This window comes from Arachis ipaensis, chromosome B9, assembly GCF_059453495.1.
Source record: "Arachis ipaensis isolate K30076 ecotype BB chromosome B9, ASM5945349v1, whole genome shotgun sequence".
NCBI classification, from domain to species: domain Eukaryota; kingdom Viridiplantae; phylum Streptophyta; class Magnoliopsida; order Fabales; family Fabaceae; genus Arachis; species Arachis ipaensis.
In genome coordinates, this window is record NC_142444.1 from 73,111,414 (window position 1) to 73,135,385 (window position 23,972).

A 23,972-nucleotide genomic window follows, 5' to 3' on the forward strand; every position below is an offset into this window, starting at 1 on the left:
GGAATATTGATTTCCAGCTTTTTGAAAGTCTCAAGGAACTTATGAAAATGTTGGTCCTTAGTTTCTTTGTTGAACCTCTGGGGATATGGCAGTGGAGGTGTGATGCTTTTTCCTATTTGCTGCTGTCCCTGAGTTACTTCTTTTGAACCGTGTGGTTGGTTGTCCTTCTCTTTGAGTTTCTCAATGCTCTTGTTTGGCATCACAACTCGATCCTTGGTTTCATCTGCCTTTGTTTGATCCTCATCTTCTATTGGCCTTTTGCTGCTCTCTGATTGCTTCTTTGTAGTGTCATTATTGCTCATCAATGTTCTCCCACTCCTTAATTGTATTGCCTTGCATTCTTCCTTAGGATTTGGAATTGTGTCACTCGGCAGAGAGCTTGAAGGTCTCTCACTAGAGATCTGCTTGGAGATTTACCCCATCTGCCTCTCTAGGCTCTTTATGGAGGCTTCATAGTTCTTGGTTGTCATTTCCTGGTGTTTCAATATTTTATCCATCAAGGTCTCCAAGTTAGTGAGTCTTTGAGATTCAGGTGATACTTGAGGTGGGTTATGAGATGTGGGTGGTGGATGGTAGGCATTTTGGTTGGTGGGTTGGTTATTGGATTGGTATTGGTTGGGGTTGGGGTAGTTGTTTTGAGGTTTTCTGTAAGGGTTCTGGTTAGTTTGCTGCTGGTTGTGGTTTTGGTTGCTTCTTGGGTTGTTTTGGTTCGAGTTCCTCTGCCATGGTTGTTGGTTTTGGGTGTGATTATCTCCCCATCTGAGGTTTGGGTGGTTCTTCCAGGATGGATTGTATGTATCACCATACACTTCATTTGGTCCTTGGTTGTGCATATACTGTACTTGCTCTTGTTGTTGTTCTTCTTGAGTTTCTTCATTTTGCCCCCATGTGGATGATGGTTGGCTTGTGTTAACTGCTGCAACTTGGAGGCTATCAATCCTCTTGGCCATTTGCTCAAATTGTTGTTGAATTTGCTACTGCATCATCTTGTTTTGAGCCAAGATTGAGTCCACTCCTTCTAGCTCCATTACTCCTCTCCTTTGTGATGGTTGGCGATTTCTTTGGTGAGCAAAGAAATATTGATTGTTGGCCACCATGTCAATAAGATTTTGAGCTTCTTCTGCTGTTTTCATCAGTTGCAATGATCCTCCAGCTGAGTGGTCAAGTGATTCTTGAGCCTTTAGAGTGAGTCCTTCATAGAAGTTCTGTAGCTTGTCCCACTCAGTGAACATTTCTGGTGGACATTTCCTCAGCAGAGCCTTGTATCTCTCCCATGCCTCATACAGATTTTCAGCATCCAATTGTGTGAATGTTTGCACCTCAGTTTTCAGCCTGATGACTCTTTGAGGTGGATAGAATTTGGCTAGAAATTTAGTCACCAAATCATCCCAGCTAGTGATGCTTCCTTGAGGAAAAGTTTCAAGCCATTGTGCGGCCTTGTCCCTTAATGAGAACGGGAACAGCAGAAGCTTGTAGGTTTCAGGATTCACGCCATTGGACTTGACAGTGTCACAAATCCTTAAGAAGGTAGATAGATGTTGATTTGGATCCTCCAATGGTCCTCCCCCAAACGAGCAGTTGTTCTGGACCAATGTAATGAGTTGTGGCTTCAATTCAAAGTTGTTTGCATTGACATTAGGGGTGAGAATGCTGCTTCCACAATGCCTAGCATTTGCAAAGGTATAGGAGGCCAAAACTCTCCTCTGGGGTGGGTTGTTGTTGTTATTGTCTGCTCCACCAGGTGGATTGGTTGAATGTTCCTCCATATCTTGGAATTCTTCTTCTGATTCCTCTTCTCCAACAATATTTTTCCCTCTTTCAGCTCTTCTTAACCTCCTGAGAGTTCTTTCGTCTTGTTCATGAAAAGTGGGTGTGGTTCTTCTTGTACCTGACATACACGCAGAACATAAGAAACACACAAACCAGTGACACTTCAATCTACTGCTAGAATGAAGTTTTAGTTAACTTAAGCAAAAATTCAAACAGTTAGTGGGTTAGTCAAAATTAGAGAAAAATAAAGAAAAAGTGCTTGATCTAAACTGCCACCTCACTTAATCATTGTCAATCTAATCAATCCCCGGCAACGGCGCCAAAAACTTGATAAGTATTTTTGTGGAAAAACGAATTTCTCCAAAACACCCAAAACTAACCGGCAAGTGCACCGGGTCGCATCAAGTAATAATAACTCACGGGAGTGAGGTCGATCCCACAGGGATTGAAGGATTGAGCAATTTTAATTTGGTGGTTGATTTAGTCAAGCGAATCAAGATTTGGTTGAGAGATTTGTGATTTGCAGAATTTAAATTGCATAGAAAGTAAAGGGAATGGGTAATTGGCATGAAATTAAAGAGAACTGAAATTTAAAGTGCTGAATCTTAAAGAACAAGAAATTAAATGGCAGAAACTTAGAACGCAAGAAATGTAAATTGCAGAATCTTAAAGTGCAAGAAATGTAAATGGCTTGAATTGTAAAGGGAATTGGGAATTGGATTTGCAGAAATTAAACAAGGAAAAGTAAAATTGCAACAAGCAGAGAAGTAAAGGATGACTTGAATTGAACCGGATCTTAAAACAGAAATGTGAATGAGATTGAAAAACATTAAACAGAGGATGTAAAATTGGAATTCAGATCTCAGGACTCAAGAGACTAGATAACCAAGTCTAGATCTCAATGCCTTCCTAGATCCAACAAGAGTAATTGCAAAGGAAATGTAAATTGCAGAGAAAGTAGATGAGAGAGCAAGTAACAGAAACTGAAATTCAATTAAGCAGAGAATTAAACAAGATCCCAAGGTGAGATTGAAACAGAAGTTCTTCAATTCTCCACCCAAGATCTGAAGCAAGAAAATTAAAGAGTGCTGGGCAAGAACAAGGAAGAAGAGAGATCAATTCCCTTCCCCAATTCTCTTGAATTAAAATAACAATGCTAGAATGTAAAATGAGCTCTCTGCTGCAAGTATTGAAAAATTCTAAAAAGGAAGCTCTCTTAAAAACTTAAATCCTATGCTATTTATACACTTTCTTCAAATGGTCTTCAAGCCTTCAATTGGGCCTTTGCTCTTGATGGAATTGGGTTGACAGAGGCCTTGGTTGATTGCTCTTGGAGTTTGGAGAAGAACCGAATTGAACCGGGTTTGGAATCATGAAAGCTTGAGTAAAAGTTTGAGTAAAAGTTTGAGGCAAACTTTTACTCCAACTTTTCACATCAGCCACCCTCTTTTGCTGATACCAACGTTGGAGCAAAAGTTTGGGGTCAAACTTTTGCTCCAACGTTGGCCTCCCCTTGCACACTCATGGCGCCAACGTTAGCCAAAAAGTTAGAGGCTAACGTTGGCGCAAACTTTTGCTCTCCAGGGTGTGTTGTTCATGCGCCAACGTTTGCCAAAAAGTTAGGGGCTAACGTTGGCGCAAACTTTTGCTCTCCAGGGTGTTGATTTGTGATGCCAAAAGTTTGCCAAAAAGTTTGAGGCTAACTTTTGCTCCAGCTTTTTACCTAAAAGTTTGCACAAAAGTTTGAGGCAAACTTTTGCTCCAGCTTTTTGCCCAAAAGTTTGCACAAAAGTTTGAGGCAAACTTTTGGTCCAGCTTTTTGCTCCCTGGTTCATTTTCACTTATTCCAAAAGTTTGAGCTAAAGTTTGAGGCAAACTTTTGCTCAAACTTTTTGTCCTCTCTTCCTCCTAGCCATTCCTTCTTGCTTCAACCTTTCTCCAAGCTTTCTTCACCTATCATTGATCAACCAAACACATCAAAGCTATGCTCAAAATCATGAGATATTCATTCTTTCATAATATGTGACAATTATAGCATAAAACCTCATGAAATAGCATGAATTCATACATGGTTGATTAAATCAAAGGAAACATGAAAATCTACCCAATTGGCTTGCTTATGGCTCAAGAAAGTGCATAATTCAATTGAAAACAAAAGAAAAAGGCTAGTGAAACTAGGCTAAGATGACTTGTCATCACATACTCCTTAAATGTTGCCTGCTTTTCAACCCCTTTGGGTCTCTGGTTAATCTGCAAAGTTCATGTGTGGCCTTTGAACTTATTTTGGTGTGTAAACACCAAACTTAGTTCTTTGCCAATGTTTCTCATGCAGCAATTTACTATATGTGAAATCCTTTTTCCTTGCTGAAGGCAATGAGATTAGAGACTATGAAACAGCAAATAGTTAATTAGTTCATCCGAATGTTTGAAGCTAGCATTATGCATAAAGTGGGAATGTATTTTATGATGAGATTTTGGTGGAACACCAAACTTAGAACTCTTCATTCTCCTTTATATTGTTTTGGTGTGTAACACCAAACTTAGCTTCTTGCACTATAGATAAAGCTAATTAACCTTTTTATTAAAATTGCTAGAAAAAAAGAAAAACTACCTCAGGTTGGGTTGCCTCCCAACAAGCGCTCTTTTATTGTCACTAGCTTGACATCCTCTGTGTTTGTTCAGTTCAGATACTGAACTTCTTTTTCTTTGTCCTATTGTCCTCCTAAATAAGGCTTTGCTCTATGCCCATTTGCTGTGAAGTGGTTCTGTGTAGCTTCATCTAACAACTCAAGACTTCCATAAGGAAAAACTTTTGTTACTAGATACGGACCTGTCCATTTGGACTTGAGCTTGCCAGGGAAGATCTTGAGCCTTGAGTTATACAGGAGCACTTGCTGTCCTGGCTTGAACTCTTTCTTTGAGATCTTCTTGTCATGCCACCTCTTAGCTTTCTCCTTGTATATCTTAGCATTCTCATAAGCTTCTAGTCTAAACTCATCCAACTCATTTAGTTGTAGTAGCCTCTTTTCTCCTGCTGCTTGAGAGTCAAGGTTGAGGAGTTTAGTGGCCCAAAAAGCTTTATGTTCAAGCTCCACAGGGAGGTGACAAGATTTTCCATGTAGTAGCTGAAATGGGGACTTTCCAATGGGAGTTTTGAAAGCTGTCCTGTATGCCCAGAGTGCATCTTCTAACTTCCTGGCCCAATCTTTCCTTGTGCTTCTCACTGTTTTTTCTAAAATTTTCTTCAACTCTCTATTTGCTAATTCAGCCTAGCCATTAGTCTGAGGATGGTATGGTGTGGCTACTTTATGGATTACTCCATATTTATGGAGGAGTTTCTCCATTTGTTTGTTGCAAAAGTGGCTTCCACCATCACTCACCAATCCTTTAGGTACTCCATACCTGGTGAATATGTGTCTCTTCAAGAATTGTAAAACGACTGATGCATCACACGTGGTTGTAGCTATGGCTTCTACCCATTTTGAGACGTATTCCACTGCTACCAAGATGTACTTGAAAGAGTAAAAAGGGGGAAACGGTCCCATGAAATCGATGCCCCAGAGGTCAAACAATTCCACTTCCAGGATATAATTTTGAGGCATCTCATTCCTTCTTGTCAAACCTCTAGCCTTTTAGCATTCACTGCATTGATGGGTAAACTCTCTGGCATCTTTAAAGATGGTTGGCCAATAGAATCCACTTTGAAGTACCTTGGCTGCTGTTCTTTCGGGCCCAAAATGCCCTCCATAAGCTGAACCGTGACAGTGCCACAGAATGTTGCTCATTTCACCTTCAGGGACACATTTCCTTATCACTCCATCTGAACACCTCCTGAATAAAAATGGTTCATCCCATAGAAATTTCTTTGCTTCATTGAGTAGCTTCTCGGTTTGTTGCTTGGTGAATTCTTTGGGAATCTTCCTTCCAACTTTGTAATTTGCTATGTCAGCAAACCAGGGTGCTTGTTGAACTTGGAAGAGGTGTTCATCAGGGAAACTCTCATTTACTTAATGTGGTTTGCCTTGACTGGCTTCTTGTGGTACTCTTGATAAATGATCTGCTACTTGATTCTCACTTCCTTTCCTGTCTCTGATTTCAATATCAAATTCTTGTAGCAGCAGTACCCACCTAATAAGCCTTGGTTTTGAATCCTGTTTGGACATTAGATACTTGAGAGCAGCATGGTCAGTATATACTATAACTTTTGAACCAATCAAGTATTGTCTAAACTTATCAAATGCATATACAATTGCTAAGAGCTCCTTCTCAGTGGTGGTATAATTTTTCTGTGTTTCATTTAACACTTTGCTGGCATAATATATGACATGGTGCAACTTGTCTTTCTTTTGTCCCAGCACAGCACCAATAGCAAGGTCACTTGCATCACACATAAGTTCAAAAGGTAAGTTCCAATCAGGGGGTGTAATGATTGGTGCTATGATGAGCTTTCTCTTTAAGGTTTCAAAGGCATGCTTACAGTTGCCATAAAAAATGAAAGGGTTGTCAATGACTAGCAAATTGCTCAATGGCTTTGCTATTTTTGAAAAATCTTTGATGAACCTTCTGTAGAAACCAGCATGCCCAAGAAAACTCCTTACTGCTTTCACATTAACGGGTATAGGAAGTCTTTCAATAATTTCTATTTTAGCTTTATCAACTTCTATACCCTTGCATGACACTTTATGACCAAGAACTATCCCTTCAGGAACCATGAAATGGTATTTTTCCCAGTTCAAGACCAAGTTAGTTTCTTGGCATCTTTTCAAAACAAGAGTTAAATGATGCAGGCAAGTATTGAATGAATTTCCAAAGACAGAAAAATCATCCATGAAGACTTCTAAAAATTTTTCAATCATATCAGAGAAAATGGAAATCATACACCTCTGAAATGTGGCTGGGGCATTGCACAGCCTAAAGGGCATCCTCCTGTAGGCAAAAACTCCAAATGGACATGTGAAGGCAGTCTTTTCTTGGTCCTTGGGGTCCACCACAATTTGATTGTACCCAGAATACCCATCCAAGAAACAATAATAGGCATGGCCGGCCAATCTCTCCAGCATTTGATCAATGAATGGGAGAGGAAAATGATCCTTCCTCGTGGCATCATTCAATCTTCTGTAATCTATACACATCCTCCACCTAGTCACTGTTCTAGTAGGGATTAACTCATTCTTCTCATTGGTGATGACCGTTATTCCTCCTTTCTTTGGTACAACTTGAACCGGGCTCACCCATGAGCTATCAGAGATTGGAAATATTATTCCAGCATTCCATAACTTCATAACTTCTTTTTGAACTACCTCCTTCATGGTTGGGTTGAGTCTTCTCTGGGGTTGGACCACAGGCTTTGATTCTTCCTCCAGCAGAATTTTATGCATACAAATGGCTGGGCTAATGCCTTTGATATCATCAATTATCCAACCCAAGGCTGCTTTGTGAGCTTTCAACACTTCAACCAGCCTCATTTCTTCTTCCCTATTTAAGGAGGAGTTAATGATCACTGGTAGGGTCTTTTCTTCTCCCAGGAACACATACTTGAGCTGAGGGAGAAGAGGTTTCAACTCCTGTTTTGGCTTTTCTTTTTCCTTGTCTTCACTGGAGATCTCTACCACTTCTTCTTCCAGTTGCTCATGACAAGTGGCTTCTAGCATTTCCTTCACCAGACTTTCTATCATATCCACCTTCATGTAGTTCTCTTGTTCAGGGGGTTGTTGTATTGATTTGAAGACATTGATGACCATTTGCTCATTATGTACCCTGAAAATCATCTCTCCCTTTTCTACATCAATAATGGCTCGGGCTGTGGCTAAAAATGGTCTTCCCAGGATGATTGAATTATTTCCTTCTTCCTCTGTATCCAGAATTACAAAATCTGCAGGGAAGATAAACTCTCCAACCTTGACTAACAAGTTTTCCACAATGCCATTGGGTGTTTTGATTGATCTGTCAGCCATTACCAAAGACATCCTGGTAGGTTTGAGTTCTTCTATGGCAAGCTTTCTCATCATGGATAACGACATCAAATTGATGCTAGCACCAAGATCACAGAGGGCTTTGTCTAGGATCATTTTACCCATGGTACATGAAACTACAAAGCTCCCTGGATCTTTGAGCTTTGGTGGGATACCTCCTTGAATCACAACACTGCATTCTTCCGTGAGAAGTATGGTTTCCTTCTCTTGCCAACTCCTCTTCTTGTTGATAAGTTCTTTCAAGAACTTTGCATACAGGGGCATTTGCTCAAGTGCTTTGGCTAAGGGAATATTGATCTCCAACTTCTTGAAGACTTCAAGAAATTTTGGAAAGTATTGGTCCTTGGTCTCCTTGTTGAACCTTTGAGGATATGGCAAAGGTGGTGTGAAGTTCACTCCCTGCCTTTGTTCCTTAGTTGGCTCTCTCATTGCTTCCTTCTCTTTCCTTGATTTTTATGGTTGATCTTCCCTTTCTTTGAGCTTCTCTGAGGTCTGCTTGCTTACTGTTACATCCGCATCATTGGCCTTCTCTTCTCCAGCTTGTTTCTTATCACTTTCCTTTGGCTCCTCAATTGCTTCTTCATTTTTCATCAGGATCTTTCCACTCCTCAGTTGTATTACCTTGCACTCCTCTTTTGGATTAGGGATGGTGTCACTAGGTAGTGAGCTTGATGGCCTTTCAATGGTGATTTGCTTGGAGAGTTGTCCAATTTGCCTTTCCATATTTTTCATGGAGGCTTCCTGGTTCCTCAATGTCATCTCTTGATGCTTCATCATTTTTTCCATTAAGAGCTCTAAGTTGTTAATCTTCTGAGAGTCTTGTGAGATTGGTTGATTGTGAAGTGTTGAGGGTTGAGGATAAGTGTTTTGGTTTGAGGCTTGGTTATTTGATGGATGATGGTTAGAATTGGGGTAGGTATTTTGTGGTTTTCTGTATGTGGTTTGGTTATTATTCTGCTGGTTATTTTGGTTTGTGTTTTTCCAGTTGTTCTGGTTTGAGTTTCTCTGCCATGGCTGCTGAGTTTGATTGTGGTTGTCTTCCCATCTAAGGTTTGGGTGGTTCTTCCATGAAGGATTGTAAGTATCACCATAGACTTCATTTGTCCCAGAATTTTGGTTGTGCATGTACTAGACTTGTTCTTGCTACTGCTCCTCTCGAGTTTCTTCATTTTGTCCCCATGTGGTTGATGGTTGGCTAGTGTTAACTGCTGCAACTTGGAGGCTATCAATTCTCTTGGCCATTTGCTCAAATTGTTGTTGAATTTGCTGCTGCATCATCTTGTTTTGAGCTAGGATTGAATCCACTCCTTCCAACTCCATTACTCCTCTCCTTTGTGATGGTTGGCGTTGCCTTTGATGAGCAAAGAAATACTGGTTGTTAGCCACCATATCAATGAGATTTTGAGCTTCCTCTGCAGTTTTCATGAGTTGCAAAGAACCTCCAGCTGAATGATCTAAGGCCTCTTGAGACATCAGTGTCAAGCCTTCATAAAAATTCTGCAATCTATCCCACTCAGTGAACATTCCAGGAGGACATTTCCTGAATAAAGCCTTGTATCGTTCCCATGCTTCATACAAAGGCTCAGCATCCTGTTGTGTGAATGTTTGTACTTCATTTTTCAATCTAATAACCCTCTGAGGTGGGTAGAACTTGGCAAGGAACTTGGTTACCAAATCATCCCAATTGTCTATGCTGTCCCTTGGGAAGGATTCCAACCATTGAGTGGCTTTGTCTCTGAGAGAAAATGGAAATAGTAGCAACTTGTAGATATCAGGATGCACTCCATTGGTTTTGACCGTGTCACAAATCCTCAAGAAGGTGGATAGATATTGATTTGGATCTTCAAGTGGTCCTGCCCCATAGGAGCAGTTGTTTTGAACTAAGGTGATGAGTTGTTGCTTTAGTTCAAAGTTATTTGCATTAACATTTGGGGTAAGAATACTACTCCCACAATGTCTAGGATTTTCAAATGTATATGAAGCCAAAACTCTCCTCTGTGGTGGATTGTTGTTGTTGGTGGCTACTCCACCTGGTGGATTTGGTGGATTTGTTGAATGTTCCTCCATGTCTTGGAATTCTTCTTCTGAATCCTCTTCTCCAACAATATTTTTCCCTCTTTTAGCTCTTCTTAACCTTCTAAGAGTTCTTTCGTCTTCTTCACAAAAGTTAGGTATAGTTCTCCTTGTCCCTGACATACAAACAAGACATAAGAAACACACAGAACCAGTGACACTTCACTCTATTGCTAGAATGAAGTTTGAGTTAGCTTAAGCAAAAATTCAAACAGTTAATGTGTTAGTTAAAAGTTAAAGAAATAGAAAAATAAAAAGTGCTTGATCTAGATCTCCCTTCACTTAATCATTGTCAATCTAATCAATCCCCGGTAACGGCGCCAAAAACTTGATAGTGTGGAAAACGATCCAACACAAAACTCACCGGCAAGTGTACCGGGTCGCATCAAGTAATAATAACTCACATAAGTGAGGTCGATCCCACAGGGATTGAAGGATTGAGCAATTTTAGTTTAGTGGTTGATTTAGTCAAGCAAATCAAGATTTGGTTGAGTGATTTGTAATTTGCAGAAACTAAATTGCATGAAAAGTAAAAGGGAAGAGGGGAAATTGCAGTAAAGGAAAGAGCAGGAAAGTAAATGTGCTGAATCTTAAAGAACAAGTAAGGTAAATTACAGAAACTTAGATTGCAAGAAATGTAAATAACTGAAGCTTAAAGTGCAAGAAATGTAAATTGCTTGAATCATAAAAGGATTTGGGAATTGGGATTGCAGAATTTAAACAAGCAGAATTAAATTGCATCAAGCAGCAAAGCAAAAGATGAATTGAATTGGAATGGATCTCAAACAGAAGAGTAAAAATGCTTTGAGAATTGTAAAGACAGAAAGGCAGTGCTTAATTTGCAGCAATATAAAAGAGGTTGAAGATCTCAGGAGTGGAAGAGACTAGATAACAAGTCTAGATCTCAAATCCTTCCTTGATCTAACAAGAACAATTGCAAAAGAAACAAAGGAAAGTAAATTGCAGAGAGAGTAGAAGATGAAGCAGTAAATGGAAATTTGAATTCAATTATGCAGAAAATTAAACAAGATATCAAGGTGAGATTGAAACAGAAGTTCTTCAATTCTCTACCCAAGATCCAAAGCAAGAAAGGTAAAGAGTGCTCAAGCAAGAACCAAGAAGAAGAGAGATCAATTCTCCTTCCCAATTCTCTGAAATTTGAATTCAAAAACAAAAAGCTCAAAATTCAAAGGAAAGCTAAAAAGGAAAATTCAAAGTAAAGTCTAAAGGTCCTAATTACATCAAACTAACTCCTATTTATACACTTTCTATTCTTGGATATTGGAATTTGGATGGACTTTTGATTTGGTGAAGAAATGAATTAAGTTGGATTTTTAATTGAATTTCAGCCCATGAAGAAATTTGCTTCTAGGGGGATGCTCAGCTCACAAAGTGAGCTGAGCTTTGTGACTTAGTGTGGGGAGGTCTTGGTAGCGTGCTGTTGCTTGGGATGCATCAGGGGAAAACTCAGCTCACTTTGTGAGCTGAGCATTGGTGCCTTGGTGCCAATTGTTGCACCTTGCCCTTGGACCGTGTCATGTGCGCTCCACTCCTCCCTGGCCGTGTCAAATTTGTTGCGCTTCCCATCCCTGGCCGTGTCAAGATGTGCCTCATGCACCAAGAAGTAGCGCTCAGCTCTCCAAGTGAGCTGAGCCTTGGGACATCCAAGGAAAGGTCCTTGGTTCGAAACCCATGGGAAGCATGCGCTGCCCCTTTTCTTTGGTTGCCTTGCTTCCTTGCTTCCTCAAGGTGTGGGGTTCGAACCTTGGGGACTGTATTTGGCCATTTTTAGCTTATTTTTCCTTGTGGATAGCGCCTCCCCCATCCCCCTTGGTCATGAGTTCAAGCCTTGGAGCATGCATTTGCAACTTATTTTCCTTGAATTATTTCTTTGGTGCTCTCGATAATGCTCACTTTGTGAGCTGAGCTTGGTTTCTTCTTTCCTTGTTTCTTGGCCTCATGTTGTGCTCAGCTCACAAAGTGAGCTAAGCTTTGTGCCTTGGTCTCCTGGGGGTAAGTGTAGCGCTCACTTAGTGAGCTTGGTGCTCTTGGAGTGAGCTTCATGGTTTGTTGCGCCACACTTCCTCCTTTCTTGGCCACACTTTTTCTTCCTTGAGCCACACGTCTTAGGCCACGCTTTCTTCTTTTCTTCTTTACTTCACCTACAATTAATCAAAACAACCAATCAAAGTATCACCCAATTCATAAGGTTTATAAATCATTAAAAACCAATTAAATTTAGCTTAAACCTCATGATTTAGCATCAATTACATGGTGGTTGTTTGATTTAGAGAAGTCATGCATTTTCATTCCAAATTACTTACTTATAATTCAAGAAAGTGCATAAAACCTAATAAAAACAAAGAAAAAGGCTAGTGAAACTAGGCTAAGATGACTTGTCATCACTCTTGCTAGTTGCCTTCACTTCTTTGGATTCAAGACTTGGTTGCTGTGTGATTATTGAAGTTTTGTATTCATCCAGAGCCTTTTGAATTGGTGGTTCCATGATCTTTTCCTCTATGTACTTCTCTGCTTCACTTGAGTTTGAAATTCTTTGGTTGTCTTTCTCACTTTCTTGCTCTTCCACTTCCTCCCTTGCACTCAACATTTGACTTAATAGCTTTTTCATGGAGGAGGTTTGTTGATCTTCCTAACATTTCTTCATCTCCTCTTCATATCTTTTAATCTCAGATTCAATTGTTGAGGCTTTTTGGTCCAGGGGGGTTTGAGGATGTTGTGAGTGTTCATGTTCTCTTGTCATCTCAAGTGCAGTTTTAGGTTCAAATATTTCCACCACCTCTTTCTTCTTCACTAAAAATTCACTTGACTCAGTAGCCTATTCCTCTTGTTTTTCCTCCTTCTTCATTGCGCTCAACAATTGAGCTACCTGCACTTCCATGTTTTTGAGGGAGTTCTCTTGTTCTTTCCAAACTTTCGTTGTCTCCTCCTCATATCTTTTGAGCATGGACTCAAGCTTTGAGAGCCTTGGGTTCATGGAAGTTTATGTGAGGGGTAAGTTTTGAAAGCGGCTTTCTGTTGAAGCATGGTCAAGTGATGATACCCTTGGATGAATATCATATGGAGCATTAGAATTCCCTTCCCAGCCACCATTAGAATAATGACTTGCATCATTTTGTGGTGGAGGGAAATATCCCATATGGTTTTCTTGCTCATCTTGTGTCTCTGAAGCAAATCTCCATGGATTGGAGTGCTTAGAATTTGTATTTTCTTGGTGATATTCCCAGCCACCATTAGAGATTGATGATGGTGGGTAATATCCCATAAAATTTTGTTTGACCATAAGATGAGTTGAACTCCATTTGTATTTTGTAAAATGCAACATCAATGAAAATTGAAATTCATGTCACAGAGAAAGAATTTCTTAGTGAGGCAATAGCTCAAACACCTTGTTTTCAACTTAAAACAGAAAGCAAAAATAAAGAAAATGCTTGATCTAGACTTCTCACCCACTTAATCATTGTTGATCTAATCAATCCCCGGCAACGGCGCCAAAAACTTGATGGGTTGAAAACAGATTTCCAACACCTAAAACTTATCGGCAAGTGTACTGGGTCGTATCAAGTAGTAAAACTCACTTAGAGTGAGGTCGATCCCACAGGGATTGATGGATCAAGAAACTTTAGTGGATGATTAGTTTAGTCAAGCTAACATTGAAGTGAAATTGGATGAAATGTAGCCAACAAAAAGTAAATTTGCAGGAATTATAAAGTGTAGAAGTAAATTGGATAGAAACTTAAAGAGCAAGAAATGTAAATTGCAAGAATCTTAAATGACAAGAAATGTAAATTGCATCAAATGTAAAGGGGGGTTGGGTGCTGGAAATTAAAGAAAGCAATAGATCAAAGCTTAGAACTCTTGCAGAAAGTTTAAATTGCAGGAAAGTAAATTGAGAGCAATGTAAACAGAGAAGCAAAATTGCAGTGAATCAGGATTTTAGAACAATTGCAGAGGAATTTAAAATTGTGCAGGAAATATAAATAAGATTTGCAGCAAGCTTAATGTAAACTGAATTGATGAACCAAACAGAAAGTAAAATGCAGCTCAATTGCAATAGCTAAAGGAAAGTTGAAGATCTCAGGGGTTGGATGAGACTAGAGAACAAGTCTAGATCTCAATTCCTTCCTTGATCCAATAAAGAACAATTGCAAAAGAAGCAGAAGAACAAATTACAGTAGAAATAAAAGATGAAAACAGTAGAGAAAACTTGGATCCAAACCACAATTCTTTGAAATTATGCAGAAAATAACAAGAGAGATCTCAGATCAAGAATGAAACAGAATTCCTTCAATTTTCAATCCAAGATTTAAAACAAAGAGTAGAGAGTGCAGAAGTAAGAACAAGGAAGAAGAGAGATCAATTCTCCTTCCCAATTCCCCAATCCCAAATTCAAAGAAGAAAATTAAAAGAGAGCTCCTACTACCACTGCTCTCTAGTAGTGCTAGCCTCTTCATGAAATGAAACTAATGCCTTTATATAGGCTTTTACAAAAATGAAAATGAGAAATGAAATTAAAAATAAATTCACAAAATAAAATTCCTAATCTAGCTTCTCTGTGTGCCTTTGAGTCATGTTGATTGGGCTTTTTAATTTTGTGAAGAATTGAATTAAAATGAATTCTTAGTGAATTTTCAGCCCATGAGTGTTGCTCCCAAGGGAAGGCTCGGTTCCTTGCAAGAGCGGAGCTTTGGTGCTCTTTGCCTTGCCAATGTTGCGCATATGCTGGGCTTTGACAAGGGGAGTAGCGCTCAGCTCTTGGCAAGAGCATAGCATCCCTCTTATCTTTAGTGAAGCCCCCATTTCGAATCCTTGCATCCCCACTTTTCCCGGGTCTGTCTTTAGTAAGCTCAAATCTTTTGAGCTTTTCTAATATGCACAAAAAATAATTTACAAATGTACCTCATATTGGGGTTTAATAATAGTTATTATTTTTTTATATTTACCACAAATATTTTTAAAATTCATCTAATAAAACCCTAATTCCTCATCACACTTTTCAATCTATCCACAAAGCCACCGCCACCAGCTCCACTCTTCTCTGGTCTCTGCCATCATCGTCACCGTCCAATCCGGCACTCGCTGCCAGTCTCAGCCCATCTCCCGACGTCGTTATTAGGCTCTTTCTCCCCGTTGTTCATTCTCGGTATCTCTGTTCTATCTTCTCTCTTTGAGTGGTCGTCAACGCCGTGGTGCTCTGCCTCCCCCTTCATCCTCCACTTCCAGAGTTCCAATGGAACCTCAGCCTCAGGAATGAATTTGCTTCATTGATTTCACTTTTTTTCGTTCCTTTTATGTTCTTGTTGTATGAATCTGCTTCATTGAACTCATGCAATTATTTTTTTGTTCTACTTGTTTTTTGTTTAGGTTTTCCATACGAATTTGTTTCATTGATTTCATTCAGTTATTTTTTTCTTGTTCTGTTTATTTTGTTGTTTGAAATTGTTTGGTTCTATTTATGACTTATGAGGGTTAAAAAAATTTGGAATTTGTTCTTATGATTATGATTTCAATTTCTGTGTTTATGATTCTGTTCATCATGCTCTAGTTCTATTTTTCTTCTATTTTTTATTTATTACTACTGTTTGATTTGTTTTAGTCTGTTTACAAATTCAGAAATTAGTATTGTGATTCTGTTTAAAAATTTCGTTTCCATTATATAGGATGATCATGAGGGTGTTAGGAACGTGGATGATGACAACTTTATAGACGACACTGGGGTGGAAATTGCTGGTTACTATTGGCAGTGATGAACCTCGTTCTCTTGGTGATGCTTGGCGATTAATTCTCCCGAATTTTTTCTTTTTACTGCTAGATTCTCCTGTAAGCAGAATAGCAGATCCACTGTGTTTGATATCCTTCTGATTAGGATAATGTTTTGGTACCAGTAGCATGTTGTAAACCAAAATATGTGATGGATGTAACTTAAGCTTTCTTTTCATTTCAAGCTATTCGGTCTCTGTTGGAGTGTTTTACTATAAAGCTTTTTAATTTTGTGAAGAATTGAATTAAAATGAATTTTTAGTGAATTTTCAGCCCATGGGTGTTGCTCCCAAGGGAAGGCTCGGTTCCTTGCAAGAGCGGAGCTTTGGTGCTCTTTGCCTTGCCAATGTTGCGCATATGCTGGGCTTTGACAAAGGGAGTAGCGCTCAGCTCTTGGCAAGAGCATAGCATCCCTCTTATCTTTAGTGAAGCCCCCATTTCGAATCCTTGCATCCCCACTTTTCCCGGGTCTGTCTTTAGTAAGCTCAAATCTTTTGAGCTTTTCTAATATGCACAAAAAATAATTTACAAATGTACCTCATATTGGGGTTTAATAATAGTTATTATTTTTTTATATTTACCACAAATATTTTTAAAATTCATCTAATAAAACCCTAATTCCTCATCACACTTTTCAATCTATCCACAAAGCCACCGCCACCAGCTCCACTCTTCTCTGGTCTCTGCCATCATCGTCACCGTCCAATCCGGCACTCGCTGCCAGTCTCAGCCCATCTCCCGACGTCGCTATTAGGCTCTTTCTCCCCGTTGTTCATTCTCGGTATCTCTGTTCTATCTTCTCTCTTTGAGTGGTCGTCAACGCCGTGGTGCTCTGCCTCCCCCTTCATCCTCCACTTCCAGAGTTCCAATGGAACCTCAACCTCAGGAATGAATTTGCTTCATTGATTTCACTTTTTTTCGTTCCTTTTATGTTCTTGTTGTATGAATCTGCTTCATTGAACTCATGCAATTATTTTTTTGTTCTACTTGTTTTTTGTTTAGGTTTTCCATACGAATTTGTTTCATTGATTTCATTCAGTTATTTTTTTCTTGTTCTGTTTATTTTGTTGTTTGAAATTGTTTGGTTCTATTTATGACTTATGAGGGTTAAAAAAATTTGGAATTTGTTCTTATGATTCTGATTTCAATTTCTGTGTTTATGATTCTGTTCATCATGCTCTAGTTCTATTTTTCTTCTATTTTTTATTTATTACTACTGTTTGATTTGTTTTAGTCTGTTTACAAATTCAGAAATTAGTATTGTGATTCTGTTTAAAAATTTCGTTTCCATTATATAGGATGATCATGAGGGTGTTAGGAACGTGGATGATGACAACTTTATAGACGACACTGGGGTGGAAATTGCTGGTTACTATTGGCAGTGATGAACCTCGTTCTCTTGGTGATGCTTGGCGATTAATTCTCCCGAATTTTTTCTTTTTACTGCTAGATTCTCCTGTAAGCAGAATAGCAGATCCACTGTGTTTGATATCCTTCTGATTAGGATAATGTTTTGGTACCAGTAGCATGTTGTAAACCAAAATATGTGATGGATGTAACTTAAGCTTTCTTTTCATTTCAAGCTATTCGGTCTCTGTTGGAGTGTTTTACTATAAAGCTTTTTAATTTTGTGAAGAATTGAATTAAAATGAATTTTTAGTGAATTTTCAGCCCATGGGTGTTGCTCCCAGGGGAAGGCTCGGTTCCTTGCAAGAGCGGAGCTTTGGTGCTCTTTGCCTTGCCAATGTTGCGCATATGCTGGGCTTTGACAAAGGGAGTAGCGCTCAGCTCTTGGCAAGAGCATAGCATCCCTCTTATCTTTAGTGAAGCCCCCATTTCGAATCCTTGCATCCCCACTTTTCCCGGGTCTGTCTTTAGTAAGCTCAAATCTTTTGAGCTTTTCTAATATGCACAAAAAATAATTTACAAATGTACCTCATATTGGGGTTTAATAATAGTTATTATTTTTTTATATTTACCACAAATATTTTTAAAATTCATCTAATAAAACCCTAATTCCTCATCACACTTTTCAATCTATCCACAAAGCCACCGCCACCAGCTCCACTCTTCTCTGGTCTCTGCCATCATCGTCACCGTCCAATCCGGCACTCGCTGCCAGTCTCAGCCCATCTCCCGACGTCGCTATTAGGCTCTTTCTCCCCGTTGTTCATTCTCGGTATCTCTGTTCTATCTTCTCTCTTTGAGTGGTCGTCAACGCCGTGGTGCTCTGCCTCCCCCTTCATCCTCCACTTCCAGAGTTCCAATGGAACCTCAACCTCAGGAATGAATTTGCTTCATTGATTTCACTTTTTTTCGTTCCTTTTATGTTCTTGTTGTATGAATCTGCTTCATTGAACTCATGCAATTATTTTTTTGTTCTACTTGTTTTTTGTTTAGGTTTTCCATACGAATTTGTTTCATTGATTTCATTCAGTTATTTTTTTCTTGTTCTGTTTATTTTGTTGTTTGAAATTGTTTGGTTCTATTTATGACTTATGAGGGTTAAAAAAATTTGGAATTTGTTCTTATGATTCTGATTTCAATTTCTGTGTTTATGATTCTGTTCATCATGCTCTAGTTCTATTTTTCTTCTATTTTTTATTTATTACTACTGTTTGATTTGTTTTAGTCTGTTTACAAATTCAGAAATTAGTATTGTGATTCTGTTTAAAAATTTCGTTTCCATTATATAGGATGATCATGAGGGTGTTAGGAACGTGGATGATGACAACTTTATAGACGACACTGGGGTGGAAATTGCTGGTTACTATTGGCAGTGATGAACCTCGTTCTCTTGGTGATGCTTGGCGATTAATTCTCCCGAATTTTTTCTTTTTACTGCTAGATTCTCCTGTAAGCAGAATAGCAGATCCACTGTGTTTGATATCCTTCTGATTAGGATAATGTTTTGGTACCAGTAGCATGTTGTAAACCAAAATATGTGATGGATGTAACTTAAGCTTTCTTTTCATTTCAAGCTATTCGGTCTCTGTTGGAGTGTTTTACTATAAAGCTTTTTAATTTTGTGAAGAATTGAATTAAAATGAATTTTTAGTGAATTTTCAGCCCATGGGTGTTGCTCCCAGGGGAAGGCTCGGTTCCTTGCAAGAGCGGAGCTTTGGTGCTCTTTGCCTTGCCAATGTTGCGCATATGCTGGGCTTTGACAAAGGGAGTAGCGCTCAGCTCTTGGCAAGAGCATAGCATCCCTCTTATCTTTAGTGAAGCCCCCATTTCGAATCCTTGCATCCCCACTTTTCCCATGCTGCATTCCTCATTTTCTTTTGATGAAGCACGATAAAGCTCTCCAAGAGAGTGTTGAGCTCTCCAAGTGAGTGCTCCTTTGCTTTGGAGTGAGGCCCCAGCTTCGAACCTTGGTGGAAGCATTGGCTGATTTTTTTGCTTATTTTTTTGCCCTTAAAGATGCCTTTCCCTCGTACCTCAATTTTGTGCCAAATATAGATTTCCATATATCATTAGAAAGCTCTGAATATCATCTTTCCAACGTAACTAGAATCAAATCAATCGGACATCTGTAGCTCAAGTTATGGCCCTTTGAAGGAGGCATGGTCATGTTGTGAACGCCCAGATTTTAACTTAGCGAAATTTCTTGCCTCCAAGCTCATTTTTCTTGTACGGCAAAGCTAGGCTCTTGGCAAGAGCTGAGCTTTGAGTGCTGATTGCCAATCTCCTTTAATTTGGTCATGGGCCACATTTTTAAAAGCGTGGCCTAAGGCTCCAAAGTGTGCTCCAACTTCAAAGTGTGCCCCAAAGCTCTTTTTTTCTCCTTTTTAGCTTATTTTGTGCTTTTTGCTTCTTTTTCTTCTTATTTCCTACAAAATTTATCAAATCAAAAGATCAAAGAAATATAACATTTAAGCACAAAAGCATTAATTATTCAATCACAAATCATCAATTTTTTATATGAAAAAGCATAGAAAAACATGACATGGTGACATGTCATCATGTACGGGGTCGCATCAAGTAATAATAACTCATGTGAGTGATGTCTGGAAAGCAATCCAACACAAAACTCACCGGCAAGTGTACCGGGTCACATCAAGTAGTAAAACTCACTTAGAGTGAGGTCGATCCCACGAGGATTGATGGATCAAGCAACTTTAGTGGGTGATTAGTTTAGTCAAGCTAACAGAAAGTAAATGGCAGTGAATTAAAAGTTGCAGAAAGTAAATGAGCAAAAACTTAAAGAGCAAGAAATGTAAATTGACAGAATCTTAAATGACAAGAAATGTAAATTGCATGAAATGTAAAAGGGTGCTTGGGTGCTGGAAATTAAAGAGAGCAATAGATCAGAACTCAAAACTCTTGCAGCAAGCTTAAATTGCAAGAAAGTAAATTGGGAGCAATGTAAACAGAGAAGCAAAATTGCAGTAAATGTAAAGTTACAGGAAATGTAAATCAAGCTCACAGCAAGCATCAAATGTAAAGTGCAGAGGAACAAGGATAATTAAATTGCATGAAAGTAAATTGAAAACAATGAGAACAGAAAGCAATGGGAACCAAAGATCAAAAGCAAACTCAATGTAAATTGAATTTTAACTTGTAGCAAAAGGAAATTGTAGCAAATCTCAAACAGAAAAGTAAAATTACTTGAAGAAGCAAAACAGAAATGAAACTCAGCTTAATTGCAAAATGTAGCTGAAGATCTCAGGGGATCAAAGAGACTAGAAAACAAGTCTAGATCTCAACCCCTTCCTTGATTCAGTAAAAAACAATTTGCAGAAGAAAGAAAGATGAAAGTAGTAAATGAAAACTCAGATTCAATTCTTTATTCACTAGGATTATGCAGAAGAAGAACAAAGAGAAGTTTTAGATCAAGGATGAAACAGAATTCCTTCAATCCCAATCCAATAACTCAAATTCAAAAAGGAAAAATTAAAAGAGAGCTCTCTACTGAAGTCCAATAAAAAAATCTGAAAAGAAAAGCTCCCTCAAAACTTAAATCCTAAGCTATTTATACACTCTCTTCTAATGATCATTATGCCTTGAATTTGGGCCCTTGGCCTTGATGGAATTGGGTTGAAGATAGCCTCTGTTGATTGCTCTTGGTCTTGAGAAGAAATCCGTTTGCACTATGGAATTTGGGATCATTCACGTTTGAGTCAACGTTTGAGGCAAACGTTGACTCAAACGTCTTCATGTGATGGCGTTATGCAGAACGGGTGGTTGCTATCATTCACGTTTGAGTTCACATTTGAGGTCAAACGTGAGCTCAAACGTGATCCTCCCCAAGGCAATCTTCAGCCAGCATTTAACCTCAGGTTTGAGGCAAACGTTGGTGCAAACATGGCTCCTCCTCCAGGGTATTCCTTAGCCAACGTTTGACCTCACGTTTGAGGCAAATGTTGGTGCAAACGTTGAGCTCCTCCAGGGTGGCTGTGCTGTTATCCACGTTTGAGTTCACGTTTGAGGCAAACGTAAACTCAAACGTGATCTTCTCAATTCTGCCTTTATTTCCATTCCTGCCATCCCCTTTCTTCAACCTTCTTCCAAGCCTTTTGGTCACCTATCATCAATCAACAAATGCATCAAAGTTACGCTAAAATCATGAGACTTCTTCTTATCCTTGACATATAAGCAATTATAGCACAAAACCTCATGAAAATGCATCAATTTACTCATGGTTGATTGAATCCAAGTACACATGAATTTCTACCCAAATGGCTTACTTGTAACTCAAGAAAGTGTATAAAACCTATTAAAAACAAAAGAAAAAGACTAGTAAAACTAGGCTAAGATGCCTTGGCATCACAATACCAAACTTAAATCTTGCTTGTCCCCAAGCAAGAAAAGAATCATGCAATAAAAAGTGACAATCCAAGGTAAGAAGAATAACAACTCAATGTTCATGGTTAGCTAGTTTTCTATGTATGCCACAATCACAAAAGAAATATAAATGATTGATGCTTCTATCTAGCTCAATTTATGAAATCTTTTTCTTATATTTCTTCCTTGAAACAAGCTTTTGATTTTCTTATTAGCTTCTCCTTTTGGGTGCTTTTCCCCATGAGTTAATAACAAAGCTACAACTCTAACGCTTTGTTTTCAAGTATTACCACTTGATACATAAGCACTATAAGCATTTAATTAGAGGACTTCATTAAGCTCATTTGTTTCTTTTCTTGACTCTCTAATCATTGATGCTCAGAGCCTTGAGCTTTGAAGGAGTGCATTTGCACTTTGAGCCTAACCTTGACTCTAAGTGTTTTATTTTCAAGCTTTTTGCTTGATACATAAACACCACAAGTACTTAACATATTGTCATTGGTACTCAGAGCCTTCAGCTTTCTCATTCTTTCCCTTTTTCTTTTCTTGCCTTATTTGCATTTACCTCCTTCAAGGTTTTCATGATTTCAAAAGATTTCACAAAATGTACTAGATGAAAACTTCAATTAAATAAAATCCAATGCAATTGAGCAACAATTAATCATACTAGCTTTCCAAAACTTGTATGCACATGCTAAGTTCTTCTTTACTGCCTTGTTTGTTTATGATCATGATACTTTACTGCTTTGAATTCACAAAACTCAAGTTGGTAGTTATAATGTCACAGCAGCATGTTAGAAATCAGTAATCAAACTATGCTTATTCATACACACGTGCAAATAGAGAGATAAAGACAATCATGCAATTTAGAGTACTGGAAATAAATGAGAGGAAAAGGAACTTTACAACCTTGTAGTTCATCTTCTCTATTGTTGTCATTTTCCTCCCATTCTTCCCTTTCCCTTGCCAAACTCATAATGCTTGCTCATCCTCAAGCAACAATTAGAACAATGGCTATGGGACTAAGATGGATCATGAATGTCTTACACAATGAAATGTTAGTGGTACATGTGTTCTAAGCAAGCAAAATTAAAGATAAAAATCAAGGCACAAGAGACAGAGACATTGTGATTGCAAACTTAAGAAGGTGAGCACAATACATTGCATAAAAGATAAGTGGCACACCAAACTTAGTGTGATACTTTCACTTGAAATTAATGCAAGTATCTAGTAAAGATTGGAAGCAAATTTTGTTGCATAACAACACCAAACTTAGAATGCAATCATATGTCAATTTATTTGAATAATTAAGCAAATGAAATTGTTATATGTTAAATACAGTCACCAAGCCAAGAATCTGTCATGAATAAGGATCTCTTGGTGATGTATTAACAAAAACAGTTAATAGAAGAAAGCATTAAAACAAGGAAATGGCTAAAACAAAGAGGAAACTAAAATGTTAAACCAAAAGAAAGATAAATTTGCAGAGGCATTGTGATTATGCAGACAAGTGATGTTGCTGAATGAATTGCATAGAAAAATAAGTGGCACGCCAAACTTAGAATCTTAGTGTGACACTTCCATGTAAAATTGATGCAATCATCCATGAAGATGGAAAACAGTTTGTTGCAGGGCAACAACAAACTTAGAATGTAACCATATGCTAATTTATTAAATTTAAACAAAGCACAGAAAGAAAACAAAGCAGAGAAGAAATGTTACCTACGGTTGGGTTACCTCTCAACAAGTGCTCTTTTAGTGTCATTAGCTTGACATATTGTTCTTCACTTTCTTCCTCTTCTTCCAGTTTTTTAAGAGGAATGACCTCAAAGGGGGGAAAGATTCAGCTAGTGTCCCTTGTCTTGGCCTTTCCTCAGCAAGCTTTCTTTTGTTAATGACTTGATTGAGCTTGCTTGCTGGATCAGGGGGAGGATTGCTTCTAGTTGACCTTCTCTTCTTCATGAATATTGTCTTTTGTAGCTTGGTCAGAATCCTCTTCTCAGTGCTTTTGTTAATTGCCTTCACTTCCTTGAGTCCAAGTCTTGGTGGTTGTATGATTGTTGGAGTGATTTCTTCATCAAGAGCTTTCTGCATTGGTGGTTCCATGAGCTTTTCCTCTTTGCACTTCTCTGCTTCAGTTGAGTGTGACTTCTCTTGATTGGCTTCCTCCTCTTCTTTTATATGATCTTCTATTAAGTCTTTTGGGAGTGAAGTTTCATGTTCCTCTATCACCTCAATTAGCTTCTGTGAATATGAAGCCACAGGTTCAAACACCTCCACAACCTCCTTTTCCATTGAAATTTCACTTAACACAGAGGCTTCTTCATCTTGCTTTTTCACTTTCTCACCCACAAATTGGTCTTCATCCTCTCTGTTTAATGGTTCTAAGGTCCTCCTTGTTTGCTCTAAGGGCCCATTCATCTTCTTGAAGAGGATTTCTTTCCAGGATTGGGGTTGTGTGTGTTTTTTCATGAGTTGTCTATGTATTTCAATGGATTGGCATTGGCTTTTTGTGGTGAAGTTGTGTTGAGGGGTGTGGAATGAGTTGTGTGATTGGTGGGATGACTTGTATGGATTTTGGAGGAAACTTTA

General features: G+C 38.6%; 1 non-coding gene across 1 annotated transcript; it reads left to right on the forward strand.

Annotated features, from left to right (window-relative positions):
• The first annotated feature begins 9,264 nt into the window (after window positions 1-9,264).
• Window positions 9,265-9,368, forward strand: LOC148545041 (small nucleolar RNA R71). Its single transcript, XR_015900440.1, has one exon. It is a non-coding gene; the product is annotated as a small nucleolar RNA R71 (small nucleolar RNA).
• Window positions 9,369-23,972: the final 14,604 nt, after the last annotated feature.